General features: G+C 48.0%; 1 protein-coding gene and 1 pseudogene across 2 annotated transcripts in view; one reads left to right on the plus strand and one right to left on the minus strand.

The window, feature by feature from the left end:
* Positions 1-4,210: 4,210 nt before the first annotated feature.
* Positions 4,211-16,888, plus strand: part of SYNDIG1L (synapse differentiation inducing 1 like) — a 22,587-nt gene continuing 9,909 nt past the window's right edge. The window contains exon 1 of the mRNA XM_023183915.3: positions 4,211-4,509. The gene's annotated coding sequence lies outside the window, so the exon portion shown is untranslated. The remainder of the gene's footprint in view (positions 4,510-16,888) is intronic.
* On the minus strand, positions 15,735-16,554 carry LOC111520820 (annotated as a pseudogene). Its single transcript, XR_002724771.2, has one exon. The product of XR_002724771.2 is annotated as a 40S ribosomal protein S6 pseudogene (transcript).

Genomic DNA, 16,888 nt, shown 5'->3' on the forward strand with positions numbered 1-16,888 from the left:
CTCTGGTTCTGCCTCTCAAATTTGCAGTAACTCACCCACTCTGCTCCCCAGGCTTGAGTGAGTGTGTGCCTGGCAGGAAAGCAGGGAATCGGGCGGGCCTGGTACTCCTCATCTTCTTTCCTGGCCATGAATCAGTGTATTTCTAGAGAAATGGCTTCATCTTCAGTTTTGCAGTCTCCTATAGAGAAAAGAAGTGAGCGGCTGTGGTAATGTACTTCCAAAGCCCCCCAAATGAGAAGTTTAAAAGACAGACGACTCTAGACTTCATTGCTGGGGGTCTGCCTCGAACCAAAGGGTCTGACTCAGAAGTAATGAGGGGCTCCAGGGTTCTCTGTTACATTAAGAGTCAAAAATTTGTTCCCACTATTTGCTTACAGCCACATATGCATACTTCCTTGGAACTGTGTCATTCTGGAGCCATATCCATGAGTGCAGGATTTGGCTGATAGGCAGTCCAAAGGCCCACCTGTCCCTGTCCTCTATCAGACAATCCCTCCTTTAGCCAGGGCTTTGTGGGTCACAGCCATATGGCCTTGGCCGTGAGCTCAACTCTGAGGTAGAGGGCTTACTAGGCCAGGGGTGGGGTTCGTCTGTCCTCTTAAGGGAAGCATCTCTTCCAATGTGTGGCCTATTGAAGTAGTAGTGGGACAGATCTCTCTATGCTTGGTGCTGATTTACATTCCCTAGGGAACCCTGTAAGGCAATCAACCACTTGTAAAAAGAACTAAGAGTTTATGCATGAAAAAGCTTACCAAGGGAAGTCCCCAGGTGGGAAGAGATTAGCAGCTGGAGCTGACTCCAACTAAAACAGAACCCTCTAGGGCTGGATTTCACTTAAGGAATGTCAGAGAGGTGGGAGGGGAAGAGGACAAGAGGGCACCCCCTCCCAGGTTTTCAGCCAGTGCCTACTCTGTCCCTTACCTGTGGGCCTCACCCTGGTCCCAGCGAGGATGCCTGCTGCCTCCAGGTGAGCTTCCAGGGCTGCTCTGCCCCAGTCAGCTCACCTGGCCCCAGCCTGGGCCTTTCCCTTTTCCATTCAGATAATCAAGATAAGATGGGAGGAGCCTTTTTGGCTTAAGAAAATTTTCTAGGAACCAAAGGGGAAATAAAATTAAAAGAAAAAAAAGAGACAGTGCCTAGAAACTAAGGGGCTATGGCACTCAGCAGCATTACCCAGGGTAAGCAGTTTGCTCCCCTCCTGATGCCCTCTAGTAAATAACATTAGCTTCCCAGCAGCAGGAGCCCCCAGTGTTATCCTTGAGGCCTTGCTCCCTTCCCCACAACCAATCTCTCCTCTTTGTTTTCACCCAGAAGTGTCTTAAGTCCCTTCCCTGCTCCCATACTGTTGATTTTGCCTTGCTCAAGTTCTCACCACCTCTTTCCTGGGCTCTGGTGGAGCTTATCAGTCCTTCAGGCTCATCTATTCACTCCGGCCTTCCTACCAACAATCCCCTCCTCCCACGGCCTGCCTGGTGACTGTCTCATCCTTTAATAAAACTCAGACCTTCTCCAGGAAGCCTCCTGGGACTTCACCAGGCAGAGTGAGTTGTTTTCTTCTCAGGCACTCTTCACTTACTCCGTGACAACATTTATCACAATGTGTTGGAATTGCAACCGCATCCCCTTCCCTGCAGCTCCTTCAAAGGCCTGGACAATGGTTTATACTTTCCATTCTTGGTTTCTAACAGAGGGGTTGATTTTCATTACATGGCAGGAAATGCTTGATGGAAAAAGGAAGGGAGGGATAAAGAGAGGGAATGGAAAAAGAATGGAAACTTTGCATGGTTATAGATTCTTCAGTCCCTAAGCCACCCTTATACTTTGTGAGAGGTAAAGGTTAGTTTCCCGAGAAGAAATTCTTATCACTGCATTACCCACTATTCCCTGTCACAAGCATCATACATTGCTGATTGCACTTATAGTTTCTTCAAAGCTACTGAATTATAAGAATGCAAAGGCGGCCGGGCGCGGTGGCTCAAGCCTGTAATCCCAGCACTTTGGGAGGCCGAGACGGGTGGATCACGAGGTCAGGAGATCGAGACCATCCTGGCTAACACGGTGAAACCCCGTCTCTACTAAAAATACAAAAACTAGCCGGGCGAGGTGGCGGGCGCCTGTAGTCCCAGCTACTCGGGAGGCTGAGGCAGGAGAATGGCGTAAACTCGGGAGGCGGAGCTTGCAGTGAGCTGAGATCTGGCCACTGCACTCCAGTCAGGGTGACAGAGCGAGACTCTGCCTCAAAAAAAAAAAAAAAAAGAATGCAAAGGCCCAGGAAGATTAGGCGACTGCCTAAGGTCGCACAGCCAATTAATGACAAAGGCAAGACTAGAACCTGGGTCTCCTGGCACCAGGCCAGGGCCCTTGATACAACACCAACAGCCTCTCTTTGAGTTTTCCCTCCAGGCAGCAGCATATAATTATCAACATTAGTATTTAGAATTTATATGCGGCTTTTGCTTCACTGGCTTTTTTATTATCCTTTCAATTAGTATTTCAGCATGCAGCCAAGGCATGGAGCAAAGCCAGGGTAGGGAGGGGAGTAGCACAGGGAGGCCAAGGCCAAGTAGGGGGCCATGAGCCCCTGTGAGAGGAAGGCCAGAGAAAGCAAAGGTGCAGGAGGGTGGCCTGACATCAGAGACAATGTCTTGTGTGTGTGTGTGTGTTTGTCTATGAGTGTCTGTGTTGTGTGTGTGTCTGTATGTCTGTGTTTTAAGGAAGAGGGTGTCTGTGAAGACGATGTATGGGCCTCAGATGAGTGATCCAAGAGCCTCGATAGCCTCAGGGGGCTTATCACTGCATTATCCACTAAGAGGGCAGAGACAGGAAGAACAATAATATATTTAGCACCCAAAAAGTTAAACACCAATACCAGCCCTGAGACAGACCCCAGGATATGGGAGTTCTCTGTCCTGCCTTGAAGGGAAGAAGACCCAAGCCCCATGATGTGGACTTGCTCCTGGCTCCCACTGTGCACTCTAGGAGCTACGCTGAACTGTGCCAGATGCCCATATCCTATGGGAGTGAGGGAGTCCTGGAGCCCACCATGCCATGTGCTATAGCATCCTCAGCTGGATGCTAGGAGACTGTGGATGCTAGTGGAATCCCACTGCCAGACCCTGGTTCCTTGTGTCTTCCAGCCCCAGCTGCAGCCTGCTCTGGGGTTTACTTTGCAAACCTACACTTACCTTCAGAAAATGAGAATACTCTCTCCTCCTGACCTCCTGGGACTTTGATGAGACTCAAGACCTTGTGAAGGCACTCAAAGAATAGGTTCATCCACTAGTAACACTCAAGATAGGGCATCCCCATGCAAAAAAAAAAAAAAAGGAAACTGAGGCGGAGGTGGATAAAGAGCAGCACAGGGTAGAGACAAAGCAGCCAAAGGCCTGCATTCGGATCTCAGGGCTCTTGCTGGGAAAACTCAGGGGGACGCTCACTCACTGCGGGCCTATTGAGTGCCAATGTGTCACATATGTCATCTCATTTTGTCCTCATATGACCCCTCACTTTGTCCATGAGAAACTTGAGGCTTTAAGAGATTAGGTAACTTGCTCCAGGTTGTACAGCAAGTGGGACCCTAGGACCAAAACTTAGGTCCATGAGCTTTAAAACCTGCGCCCTTCCCAGCACAGCACTGAATCTCCCAATCATGAGATTTCATCCCTGTGAGCCCAGCGTCCTCGTCTGCAAAATTGTAGGGGGGAAGGGGGAGTGGAAGGGGGAGGGGACTATGTTGCCTCATAAAGTTGTTAAGAAAATTAAACGAGCTTAAGTTGATTAAACACATTATCGGGCTTGGTGTCTGGTATACAGTGGGTGCTCAGTAAATGTTTTCTGTTTGTTTTTCTTTTTAGGTAGGGCAGATCAATGTTAAAAACTCAGGGCTGGCTTGGGAGCCCAGGAGCTCCAAAATGCTTCAAGAAGCCCAAGGGCCTCCCATCGCTCTGGGGTGCGCGGGAGGAGGGGAGAGAAGGGCTGGGAAAGAGGGCTCGGCTCCAGGAAGCGGGTACGCGGGTTCCAGCTGCGCGCCCCTAGCTTCGCCGCCTCCTTTAGGCTCTCCGACTTCCCGCCCCGCCCCGCCCCGGAGCCAGGTCCGGAGTGCCTGGTGGGCTGATTCCGGAGCGTGGAAGGGAGCACGGAGCACGGAAGCGACAGGGAGGCGGCGGCGGCGGGAGGCAGGGAGGAGGGGGACCCTCCTCGCTGGTCTCCCAAGTCGGCGCGGAGCCGCCTCGGGCCGGGCCGAGGGCTGCGCGGCGGCGGCGGCGGCGGGGCCCGGCCAGGATGCGGGGCTCCCGGGACCGCGCGGGGAGGGGCGGGCGGCGGCGGCGGGCGGCGGGCGGGAGCTGTCCGCGGTGCTGAAGCGGCGGCGGCTCAGGGACGCGGGGCCGGGAGCAGGGGAGCCCTCCTGGGAGTTCCACCGCGACCGCGAGGCGGGGGAGCCGTCGTTCACCGGCCCATGCCGAGCCCCCGAGCCCCGCGGAGGAGGCGGGACCGTCCGCGGCGGGACAGGTAAGGGGCGGTCGGGGGGCGCCGCGGGAGCGCAGAGCTAGGCGCGGAGTCGGGAGTGAGCTTGGGAGGGCACGGGAGCCCTCTCGGGGCTAGGGACTCTGACTCCCTGCTTGGCCGCACCTTGCGCTCCGCCAAGGCTTGCACTTCGTCCCTCCCTACCCCTCACCCTGCAGGCTGGGGGTGCTGGAGGGGGCTGAGGAACTGGGGTCAAGACACCACAACCTGGCAACACCAGGCCTTGACCCTGACCTCAGGCAGCTCCTAGACATCCTGCCTACTGAAGGCAAGAAATACTGATTAGAGCCTCAGACTCCCTGGTACCCCAGTCCCTACCAAGGTTTTGCGACACTAGCAAAATCTGAGCAGGCTTCACTAAGCTCCCTTCTTCTCGCACCCAAACCTGTTCATAGGGGTGATGGAGGTGGCTGTGGTACCCCCTGCTCTGAGATTTCTCTGCCCTGGAAATGGCTCTTGGGCCAAGGGATGGGCTCTTGGGCCGAGGTCCCTTAGGATGTGCATTAACCCATTTCTTCAGGGAAGGAAGGAGGTCCTCGAAGATATCTCTTTTTTTTTTTTTTTTTTTTCCTATGACACTCTTGATGCTCACAGAAGCAGGCAGGATTTGCATCACATCTCTTGGTGCATGAGGGCAAAGAGTCAGGGAATCTGGGTCCTGTTTTCTATTATGTGCTGGTGACCCTAGACAGAGCCTCCATTTGGAATTCTCTCTCTTTCTGGCAAGAGTGCGCTGAATGAGCTCATTCAGGCCTGCAAAGTGCTTCTAGTTCTTCAGGGCAGAGTTCTCTATGACTGGCAGAATGTAGCGATCAAAATAAAACTGCGTGGAGGAAGACTTGGCCTATCCTTGTGGCTGACCGCTTCTTTCTACTGCTTTATCCCCACCCTCCAACCCAGCCCAACTTCCCCACTCCCAGAGGTAGAAAGAGCACTAGAGTAGGAGTTCCTGGCTGAGTGCTGGCATTTACTGGCTTTAGCTAGTTCCCTAAGCTCTCTCAACCTCATCCTCCTTACCCCTAGAGTGGGGATAAGGTCAATGCTCTGCTCACCTCAGGGAACTGCCTTGGGATCCAATGAAAAACAATGCACCTGATTGGAGGCTTGCCACCTGTACATCTCCATACCAGTGTGAGCTGCTGTCACTGTTCCTAACCCCTAACCAGGCCTGCTGGCAGTGACCTGATTATTATCACCCCTACTCCCTCTTCTCCCAGCGTGGCCATGTCTCTCCCTTTGTCCTTGGCCACCCTGGGGTCTCAGAATCAGTGAAGCCAAACTTATAAATCTTAAGGATAAAAAAGTGTGTCCTCTCTTCTTCTCCTCTTCCATCATCACCTGTAGGAGATAATATAAGGTGAGAGTCTGACTCACAGGTTTTTATTTTTTCTCCCTAAGAACTACAGATCTAAGGAAACAGCTCCCTAAAGGCAGGAATTGTGTTGTTTTCATCTCTTTGCCTCCCTTCATGACCCCCTCCCCAGCAGCACCTGGGAGATAGTAAGGACTTGGTAATCGGGTGTAAAATGAGGGAATGAAACGTTAAAATGTATCAGAACAAAAGCATTTAACCGGGAGTCAGAAACCCTGTGTTCTGGTCACAGATCTGCCACTGTCTCAGGCAGGTCCATTCCCCTCTGGGGGTTCATTTTTCTCATCTGTAAAAGAAGAGAGTTGGGCTAGATGAGTTAAGATTTCAAGCCCTGATATTCTGTAGGGCTTTCTTGAGGCCCGTAAACCCCTCAGTTCTGCTTGAATACAGGATGCCAGCTTTATCAACCTGGTTTGACAACTAAGTTAATGACCTTTTAGCGATTAACTGGATTTTATGAATGTAGTGAAAGTGAGCAATAGGAACCAGAAAAAGTCATTTATATTTCTGATGTTTTCTTAAGAACCCCCTCTCTTTCTTATTTCTCTGGGAAAGCCATGAGTATGACTCAGAGTGACTGAACTGAGAGGGGCTCCTGCCTCCAAGCCCCAAAGGCCAGGAACCACCACCCCATCATCCCTGCCACCACAACCACCACCATCTCTGTGAGTAACAAAGGGCCAGGGACCCCATCCTTGGCCATCTCCTACCACAGACCCTGCCTGGCTGTGATCTCCCTCCTAGGAAGACCAGAGGAGGGGACAGGCAGGAAAGATCCATCCCTACAGAGAATTTATATGTGTGAGATACACACACACACACACACACACACACACAAAATGAGTTTCTCTGATAATAATTTCCCTCAACTGTGGCAGATCCAGCCAATGCTCAGAAAAACCTTAGCTAATTGACATTTCGGTAGAGCTGAGTAAGCCATGCCAGTGACCTCGCCGAATTACACTGTGAGTGCCCAGCCAGGGTGGGGGACCAGTCTCCCCCTCCTCACGTCATCACTTTCTGGCTCCCAGCTGTTGGTGCAGCACTGGCAAAAATCAGCTCTCTGGAGTTAATGGACAGTCACTAACCCTCATAACAAAGTGGTGGCAGCAGCGGCAGCAACAGCAAGCTAGCGAGGTGTTTTCTTTTCTGCAAGGCTGGTCTGCAGGGGAGCTGGCCTGCTACTGGGGTGCGGACAATACACTAGCCTTCCTTCTGCAGCTGTTTGGGTGGACACCCCACTCCCAGACTGTCAGGGTGCAAGGCATCTCTGGTCACCCAGGCAGATGACATCTGGCTCCTCTCCTGACCAGGAAAAACTACCCATTGGCTGCTTCCTGTGTTCCCCTTTTGTTCCCTCCTTGCTGAGGCTTTTATTCTGGGCCCTTCTACAAGGCCTCAAAGGGAAGAAAGGAGTCAACCCTGGCACATGGCACATGATTGGGTGATCTTAGGGGCAGGGGTTGGGGGGAGCTGAGAAAGAGGAAGAATAAATGCAACATGGTCATTAAGAAATTGTGTGGCCAGGCACAGTGGCTCAGGTCTGTAATCCCCCAGCACTTTAGGAGGCCAAGGAGGGCAGATCACTTGAGGTCAGGAGTTCGAGACCAGCCTGGCCAACATGGCGAAACCCCATCTCTACTAAAAATACAAAAAGTAGCCAGGCATGTAATTCCAGCTACTTAGGAGGCTGAGGCACGAATCGCTTCAGCCTGGGAGGTGCAGGCTGCAGTGAGCCGAGATCGTGCCATTGCACTCCAGCCTGGGTGACAGAGGGAAACCCTGTCTTAAAAAAGAAAGAAAGGGGAAAAAAAAAAAAAGAGAAATTGTGTGTGTGTGTGTGTGTATGTGTATGTGTGAATAGAGAGATTAAAACATTGAAATATACACATGCAGGTCCCTTCCCCTGCGTGACGCACACAAAATGGCAGAGGCAGAGAATATCCAGAGATATCTGCACATCATTGGTTACCTTCAAGTCCAAAAGCCAATTCATCTGTAAATCCTAGAGGGGCTTCCAGCTCCAAAGTACACCGGGGAGACAGAAGCAGGAGCAACAGCCTTCAGCCTGGGAGAAGGAACATCCCAGTTCTCTAAATCTGCTGTGTTTTCCAACCCCTTTCCCTTCTCCGGGACTCAGCTTGCATCCCGTATGGGGCAAGGTCCCCTCTGCTGCAAGCCAGGCGACACTAAAGACTGATCTTCACCCCCGCCCTTTATATCAAGCCCTCATTTCTCTTACCTCTCCTCTTATTCTGTCTTCTCCTTCCTCCCTGCAGCTGCTCCCACCCCCATCACCCAGCAAGCAAACCAAGCAGCGAGTGGGGCCGGATGCTGAAACTCTCCATTAGGTGTGTTATCTTCCGCCATTAGATGTGCTGTTTGCTTCTAAGTGGTTGGGAATGAGCTGCTTCAGCAGAGAGACAGGTTGTTTCAGTAAGAAAAAAGATTTGATTTCCACCTGAAAATGGACTAATTTGAGTAGCGGAGCCACCATCCCAATCCTGTCAGCAATTTTCACCCTTGTCAGCCACAAGCCCATCTCTAAGGCAGGTGGATTATGCTTTAAAGGAGAAGCCAGTCTGGCCCATAGGAGCCCAGCGTGGCAGGGGGTGGAAAGGGGGCAATTGATTCTCCCTGGAAGACAGTGACTAAGAAACCTCCCATGGGAGCCAAGAAGTGTTCCACCTGTATAATCTGTCTTTCCTGAGTTCCCCCATCAGCTTTCTCCTCTCCTTTTCAGTTCTCTCTTCTGCCCTTCTCTTCTCTCTCTCCAAAGGTCCTTCCTTGATTCTCAAATCTCTTTCTGACCCTGAACACTACCTAGGGCTTTGACTCCATACATCCAGCTGCCAGGCAGAGTTTCTACTCTTTAACACACTTTAAAACAAAACTCGGGCCGGGCGCGGTGGCTCAAGCCTGTAATCCCAGCACTTTGGGAGGCCGAGACGGGCGGATCACGAGGTCAAGAGATAGAGACCATCCTGGCTAACACGGTGAAACCCCATCTCTACTAAAAAAATACAAAAAACTAGCCGGGCGAGGTGGCAGGTGCCTGTAGTCCCAGCTACTGGGGAGGCTGAGTAGGGGAATGATGTGAACCCAGGAGGCGGAGCTTGCAGTAAACTGAGATCCGGCCACTGCACTCCAGCCTGGGTGACAGAGCAAGACTCCGTCTCAAAAACAAAACAAAACAAAACAAAACTCGTCCACTTCTCCCCATCCTGCTCTTCTGTGTGTGTTTGTGTGCCTCATTTTTCCAGCTTGGTACTTAGTGGGCCTTTTAATCTAAATATTCTTTTTTTTTTTTTTTTTTTTTTTTTTTTTTGAGTTAAGGAAACACTTGATGCTTCTGCTTCTTTAATTATTATTTTTCTCCTCTACTCTTTCTGTTGTGTCTTTCTGAAACTCCTATTAGATTGATGTTGGACCTCCTGGGACACTCCTTCATGCCCCTTACCTTTCTTTTACCTTTTCCATCTTTCTGTCTTTTTGCTCTATGTCTTAGATAATTTTATTAACTTTTTTTTTTTACATTGAAAGGTCTTTTAACTTTATCTATGCCTATTCTATTATCCAGTCTTTTCGTTGAATTTTTGAAAATTTCAGCGATTATTTTTAATTTCCAAAATGCTCATGTTCTTGAATTGCTCCTTTTTCATAGTAACCTGTTATTATTTCATAGATGCAGTGTTCTCTTACATCTGCCTGAGGATATGAATTCAAAAAATTTTTTTTCTAAGTTTTTTTCTGTAACTTGAATGATTTGGGATCTTATTGGGTCATTTGTTCTATTTGTTTATTTAATCCTTCTCTTTTATTTTCCTGTAGTTTTTTTTATTATCTTTTGTTGTCCATTTATACTTAGGAATGAAGGACGGCATTGACTAGAACAGGCAGCTAGTATGAATTTCCTCTGAAGTTGGCTAAGTTTGTTTCCACAGTAGACCTCTCTTCTGAATGGGAGTTGTTCTTACCTCCAGTGTTTGGGGCTACAAGTTTCTCTACACTGATTTCCTCACCAAGGAATCTTATCTGCTCTTTATCTCCAGGAATTTCTGGCCCACTGATATAATTCTTTTTTGTTTTCCACATTTATTGTGATTTTATTCTTGTAAAAGATATACATCCTGTCATTTTCATAGAAACTTAAGAAGGAAAAGAGGTGGTTGTTTGTGCTCAGGCTACCCTCTTGAACGGGCAGCCTCCCCCTAGGTTTTCTGTCTCAAGTGGTTGCATGGCCCTCTATTTGGTTGACAAAGCCAGAAACGTGGGAGTCACTTTTGTCATCTTCCTCTTCCTCACTTCTAGTGACCCACAGATTCCTGTTCATTTAGGTTTCTGACTGCTCCTTAGATCTGACTCTTCCTCTTTTTCAATTCTGCCACACATCAGTTTCAGGTCTTCATCCTCTTTTGCTTGCTTTTTTTTTTTTTTTTTTTTTTTTGACAGAGTCTCACTCTGTCACACAGGCTGGAGTGCAGTGGCATGATCTTGGCTCACTGCAACCTCCGCCTCCCGGGTTCAAGCAATTCTTCTGCGTCAGCCTCCCGAGTAGCTGGGATTACAGGCGCGCACCACCACACCTGGTTAATTTTGTATTTTTACTAGAGATGGGATTTCACCATGTTGGCCAGGCTGGTCTCAAACTCCTAACCTCAAGTGATCCACCTGCCTTGACCTCCCAAAGTGCTGGGATTGCAGGCATGAGCCACTGCACCTGGCCTTCTGCCTGCATTCCTACAGTAGTTTCTTAACAGGACTCCTAGCCTCCATTCTCACCCACCTTAAATCCTTTCTATCCCCTGCCGCCCATCAGAGTGCTCTGTTTAAAACATAGGCATGACCATAGAACTTCCCTGCTACACCCATCACTGGCTCCCCAAAGCTCCTCTGCATGGCATGGGAGGCCTTCCCACCTCTCCTGCCTCATTCCATCACTACCAAACACCCTGACTTCCCCTCTATACCACTACCCAGTGCCTTTGTGCTATGACCTCTGCTGGAAATGCCCTTCTCTCATTTGCTCACCTAGATGATTCCTATTACTTTTTCCTTCAAGACTGAGTTCAGAAGTCACCTGCTCTGAGAAGCCTCTTCCTAGCTCTCACCATCACCTTTGCTGCCATCTCACGATAGGGGTCCCTTATCAATGCACCCATAGCATTCTGTGTGCTGCTAACACAACTTACTCTATCTGTTGAAACTTTGTATTTGCTAGTCTGTGTTTCCTACCCTTCCTCACAGCAGGTGCCACTTCTGGTTTATTTTTGCAACCCAATAACTGGCCTGAAGTAATTGTTCAAGAAATGTTTATTGTGCAGAACCAAATGTGCCTCAGCCAGATGTATTCCATCCACCCCAAATCCTGGAAAGTATTTTCTTCCCAGAGAATCTCAGTATACCTAGCTCACCCATTCACTAATTAACTCATCCATTCATGAGATCCACTGTCTATTGAGTGCCTAGTATATGCCACGCAAGGGGATGCAAGGAGGAGCAAGACAGACCGTTACCACCCGCTGGAGCTCACAGTCTGGTGAAGGAGAAAGACACTAATGAATGAATCACACATATATAAATAGAGACTGTGATAAGCACTTTGAGGCAACGAGCATGGAGCCGCGAAGAGCAGATAACCAGGGAGGCGAAATCTAGACTGAGGAATTAGGGATGGCCTCTCTAAGGAAGTGACCTTTGAGCTGAGAGCTAGAGCATCCTAATGTGAGTGGAACTTCTGACAAACAGGGATGGGAAATGAAGGAGAGAGGGAGACAGGAGCTGAAAGGGGGAATGGCACTGGGGAATTATGGGCCAGTAATCTGTCGCTGCCTAACTACCCCAAAACCTAGTGACTTAAAACAACAGATTTTTGTTGTTGTTGTTTGTTTTGTTTGTTTGTTTGTTTGTTTGTTTGTTTGTTTGAGACAGAGTCTTGCTCTGTCGCCCAGGCTGGAGTGCAGTGGCCAGATCTCAGCTCACTGCAAGCTCCGCCTCCCGGGTTCACGCCATTCTCCTGGCCTCAGCCTCCCGAGTAGCTGGGACTACAGGCGCCCGCCACCTCGCCCGGCTAGTTTTTTGTATTTTTCAGTAGAGACGGGGTTTCACCGTGTTAGCCCGGATGGTCTCAGTCTCCTGACCTCGTGATCCGCCCGTCTCGGCCTCCCAAAGTGCTGGGATTACAGGCTTGAGCCACCGCGCCCGGCAACAGATGTTTTATTAAACTTCACGACTTCGGAGGGTCAGAAATGCTGGCAGGGTTTAGCTATGTGATCATTCCACTCTGTACGACATTAACAGAGGTCACTTGGTGACAGATAGACTGGTTTGAAGAACCCAGAATGGCTTCACTCTCAATGTCTGGCGTCTTGGGGATGATGAGGAGGCTGGGCTCAGCAGTTTCCATCGATGGGAGCATCTATACACACATGTCCAGCATGGTGGCCTCAGAATCATCCAACTACTTACAGAATGGCTCAAGATTCCAAGAATGAGTGTTCCAGTGAGCAAGGTGAAAGATGGCTTTTTATGGCTTGGCTGCAGAAGTCACATAGCATCACTTTTGCTGTGCCCTGTGGCTGAAGCAGTTGTAAGCCCACTCAGATTAGGGAGGAAGGGCATAGACTCCCTAAATCTTCCTAGAAAGAGTGTCAAATTATTTGCAGCCAGGTTTTACAATCATCACAATGATTTTATTTTTTAAGTGAGGGAGACTACAATATGTTTAAGTGCCATTAGAAAGGATCAGGAATTAGGAACAGTTGGAGACAGAGGGAGAGAAAAGATAATCAATTGTGTTAGGCTTGCTGAGAAGGCAAACTGAAACAAAGAAAGCTCAGTTCCCCATTTTCTTTGACTCTGCCAACCTCGCCCCCCTCACCACCCCTGGCTCTTTCTCCCTTTATTCTCAAATGCAGCAAGCTGCAGCTAATGACTCTAAGCTGGCTTGGTGGCTCTCTCGCTTATCACCAGCCAGAAATCTTCAAATCCAGCGCCAAGCCATCAACAAACAGCCACCAGAGTCACAACACTTCACAGTTTACAGAACAGTTTATACATGATCTGATTAGAGGATAGTCTAGCGCCTGTTCTTAAAGATTTCACCTTTTCCCTGGATTTTAATCATTTACATTTAATCTTCTGCCCGATTAGGAAGTTCTGGTTTTTATCTCTCAGTTTAAAAGCAATCTGTCTTGTTGCACTGAGAGATAGTGGTCAGTATCTCAACTTCTTCACAAAGCCTCGGTATTTATTTGAATCCAGACCTTGGGGTTATCTAGGCAGCCACCCCTGGGCTGCTAAATCACCCTAAATCTCTTAATCTTTTTTTAACCCTCCCGTTTCTCATTCCTGTCACTGAAGACTCTAGTTTTAACCCATTCAAAACCAACTCCTCACCATTCTCACCCCTACCACTTATCACAACCCTCCATGTACAGGTATGTCATGCTAAATCACCCTAAATCTCTTAATCTTCTTTTAACACTCCAATTTCTCATTCCTGTCACTTAGGACTCTAGTTTTAACTCATTGAAGATCAACTCCTCACCACTCTCACCCCTACCACATATCACAACCCTCCATATCCACTTATCGCATAGCTCCATACAGTTATGCCCTGAAAGGAGTGGGAAGTCAGAGCCCAGACTTTGGACTAAATCAAACCTAGGTCAAATCCAATCTCTGTCACTATTTAATCTTGGGCAAGTTCAGAGCCTCGGTTTCCTTATCTAAACAATGGGGAATAATAATAACCGGCTTCATTTGTTGTTGTAAAGTTTTGAGATAAAGCACATGGAACACTTCATGGGAGGATGCAAAAAATAGCAGCTGTTACCATTTTACAGGGTTCTGATAAAGCCTGACCCCATCCCAGGGTGTGAGCCAACTCCTGGCCACACACATCACACTGTCCTTTTGGCCTCTCTTTAACAGTGTTCACGATGCCTCCTCCCATTCAGGTCAGAGCCCACCAGGCAGTGCACACAGCAATCCTCCTCAAGGCGTCAGCCCTACAGCAAATCCTGGAGAACATGGTCCTGTTCAGGCCAGCCCTTTTATCTCATTTGCCAGGACCTCTGTTCTCCCATCCCTCCATCTGTTTAGTGGCTAAAAGCACGCACTCTGGTCAGACAGACTTGGGTCAAATAGAGCTCTGCCACTCTCTAGCTGTGTGATCTCAGAAAATCGATTTAATTTCTCTAAGCCCCAGTTTCCCCACACGTTAAAGAGGATGGATCAAATGAGATAACCCATTTGAAGCACTTGGCATGGCATTCAGAACAAAACAAGCACCCAATAATGGTAGCTGATGCATTAGGGTACCATGACTCTGACGTCAGACTTTCAAGGTTCATGTACAGCTCCCCACTCACCAGCTGTGTGCTGTGGGCACCTACAACTTCCTTATGCCTCAGTGTCTTTTGCTGTAAAATGGAGATGACGATGACATAGACTTCACAGGGCTAGTGTAAGGATTACATGAGATGATATATAGCATTTAGAACAGTGTCTGGAACACAGTAAGAACTTAGTAAGCACGGGGTGTCATTATTATTCCATCCTTTTACTCTCAACCTTTTTGGATTTTCACATTTAAGTTTCATTGTTTATTTGCAGCATATTTTTTTAAGTCCAATCTATCTTTTTTGTTTGTTGGTTTGTTTGTTTGTTTGGTTTGGTTTCATTTTTGAGACAAAGTCTTGCTCTGTTTCCCAGGCTGGAGTGCAGTGGTACAATCATGGCTCACTGCAACCTTGATCTCCTGGCCTCAAGCAATCCTCCCACCTCAGTCTCCCAAGTAGCTGAGACTACAGGTGTGCACCACCACACCTGACTGATTTTTTTAATTTTTTGTAGAGATGGGGTTTCATTATATTGTCAAGGCTTGTCTTGAACTCCTAGGCTCAAGTGATCCACCCACCTCAGCCTCCCAAAATGCTAGGATTACAGATGTGAGCTACCATGCCTAGCCTCTTTGTCTTTTTTAAGTCATCTTTGAGGTATAATACATATGACAAAATTCACTAATTTTAAGTGTACGATTCAATTTGTTTTGTGAAATATATGCAGTCCTATAAACACGACCACGACCAAGAAATGGAATATTAGAACATGTGGAAAAAGAAAATGTAAAGGAAACAATAAATTTAAAATTATAAAACAAAATAAAGAGAAACATTTGAAAAAGAGAGAGAGAATAGTTCTGACATTCCTTAAAGTCCTCAGGCCCCTTTCCAATCAATTCCCTCCTCTCCCCCTAGCCCTGAGCAACTACCCATCTGCTTTCTGTCACTGTGGTTTTGCCTTTCCTAGACTTTCACATAAGTGGAATAAAACACTATATGACTATCTTTGTCTTTTTGTGGGCAATTTTATTCCATTTACATTCATTGTCATTACTGATATAGTTGGTTATAGGCCTAACATCTTAACTATTTACTTTGTCTCACCTATTCTATATTCCTTTTTCTATTTTTTCTTGCCTCCTTTTGGATAGCACTATCCTTTTGGATAGTACTTTGGGAGGCCAAGGTGGGAGGGTCACTTGAGCCCAGGAGTTTGAGAACAGCCTGGGAAACATGGCAAAACCCTGCCTCTACAAAAAAAAACAAAAGAATTAGTTGGGCGTGGTGGTACATGCCTATAGTCCCAGCTACCTGGCAGGTTGAGATAGGAGAATCACTTGAGCCCAGGCAGTCGAGGCTGCAGTGAGCGGGAATCATGCCACTGCACTCCAGTCTGGGAAACAGAGCAAGACCCTGTATCAAAAAAAAAAAATAAAAGTATTTTTATTATTTCATATTCCCCATAGTGGTTATACTTTTTTTTTTTTTTTTTCCGAGTCTGATCTTATTTATTTGTTACTCAAAAAGTTATTTCTGACTGGATTCAGACTTATAAGTAGAAGCTCGCAGAGAGGAAAGTCTGCGTCTCTTCGCAATTTGTTCCTGGCGCTTCTCCTTAGCCTCCTTCATTCTTTTGGCCAAAAGTTTAGCATATTCTGCAGCCTCTTCCTTGTTTTTCTTAGTACGCTGCTTCTTCAGAGCAATACGCCGCCGTTTGTGCTGCAAGACACGTGGAGTAACAAGACGCTGAATCTTGGGTGCTTTGGTCCTAGGTTTCTTACCTTCTTTGTTTAAGGGCTTTCTCACAACATACTGGCGGACGTCATCTTCTTTAGAGAGATTGAAAAGTTTGCGGATTCTGCTAGCTCTTTTGGGGCCCAGGCGGCGAGGCACTGTAGTATCAGTCAGTCCAGGAATATCCTTCTCTCCTTTTTTTACAATAACCAAGTTGAGAACGCTCAGATTGGCATCCACAATGCAACCACGAACTGATTTTCTCTTTCTTTCTCCCGTTCTCCTTGGTCTGTAACAGGAATGCCCCTTAGCAGCAGGCGGACACGGCCATGGGTCAAGACACCCTGCTTCATGGGGAAACCTTGTTTGTCGTTCCCACCACTGATTCGGACCACATAACCCTTCCATTCTTCACCCAGAGCGTCAGCAGCAACTTCTGTGGCCATACGCTTCTCATAAAAAGTACGAAGTTTGCGTTCATCGTCCACTTCAATGAGTTTCTGGCAGCCAGTGGCTGGGAAGGAGATGTTCAGCTTCATCTTGAAGGAGCTGAACGCCTCTGAGGCGCCACGGAAAAGAGCTTTTTTTTTTTTTTTTAAATAAAGGCAGGGTCTTGCTCTATCACCCAGGCTGGGGTGCAGTGGCACAATCACTGCTCACTGCAGCTTAGACCTCTTGTGCTCAAATGATCCACCCACCTCAGCCTCCTGAGTAACTGGGACTACAGGTTCATCCCACCATGCTAATTTTTTTAAATTTTTTATTTCATTTTATTAAATTTAACTTTTATGTTTTAGACAGGGTCTTGCTCTGTCACCCAGACCAGAGTGCAATGGTGTGATCACAGCTCACTGCAGCCTCGATCTCCTGGGTTCAAGCAATCCTCCCACCTCAGCCTCCTAAGTAGCTG

This window comes from Piliocolobus tephrosceles, chromosome 6 (genome assembly GCF_002776525.5).
Source record: "Piliocolobus tephrosceles isolate RC106 chromosome 6, ASM277652v3, whole genome shotgun sequence".
Taxonomy (NCBI): domain Eukaryota; kingdom Metazoa; phylum Chordata; class Mammalia; order Primates; family Cercopithecidae; genus Piliocolobus; species Piliocolobus tephrosceles.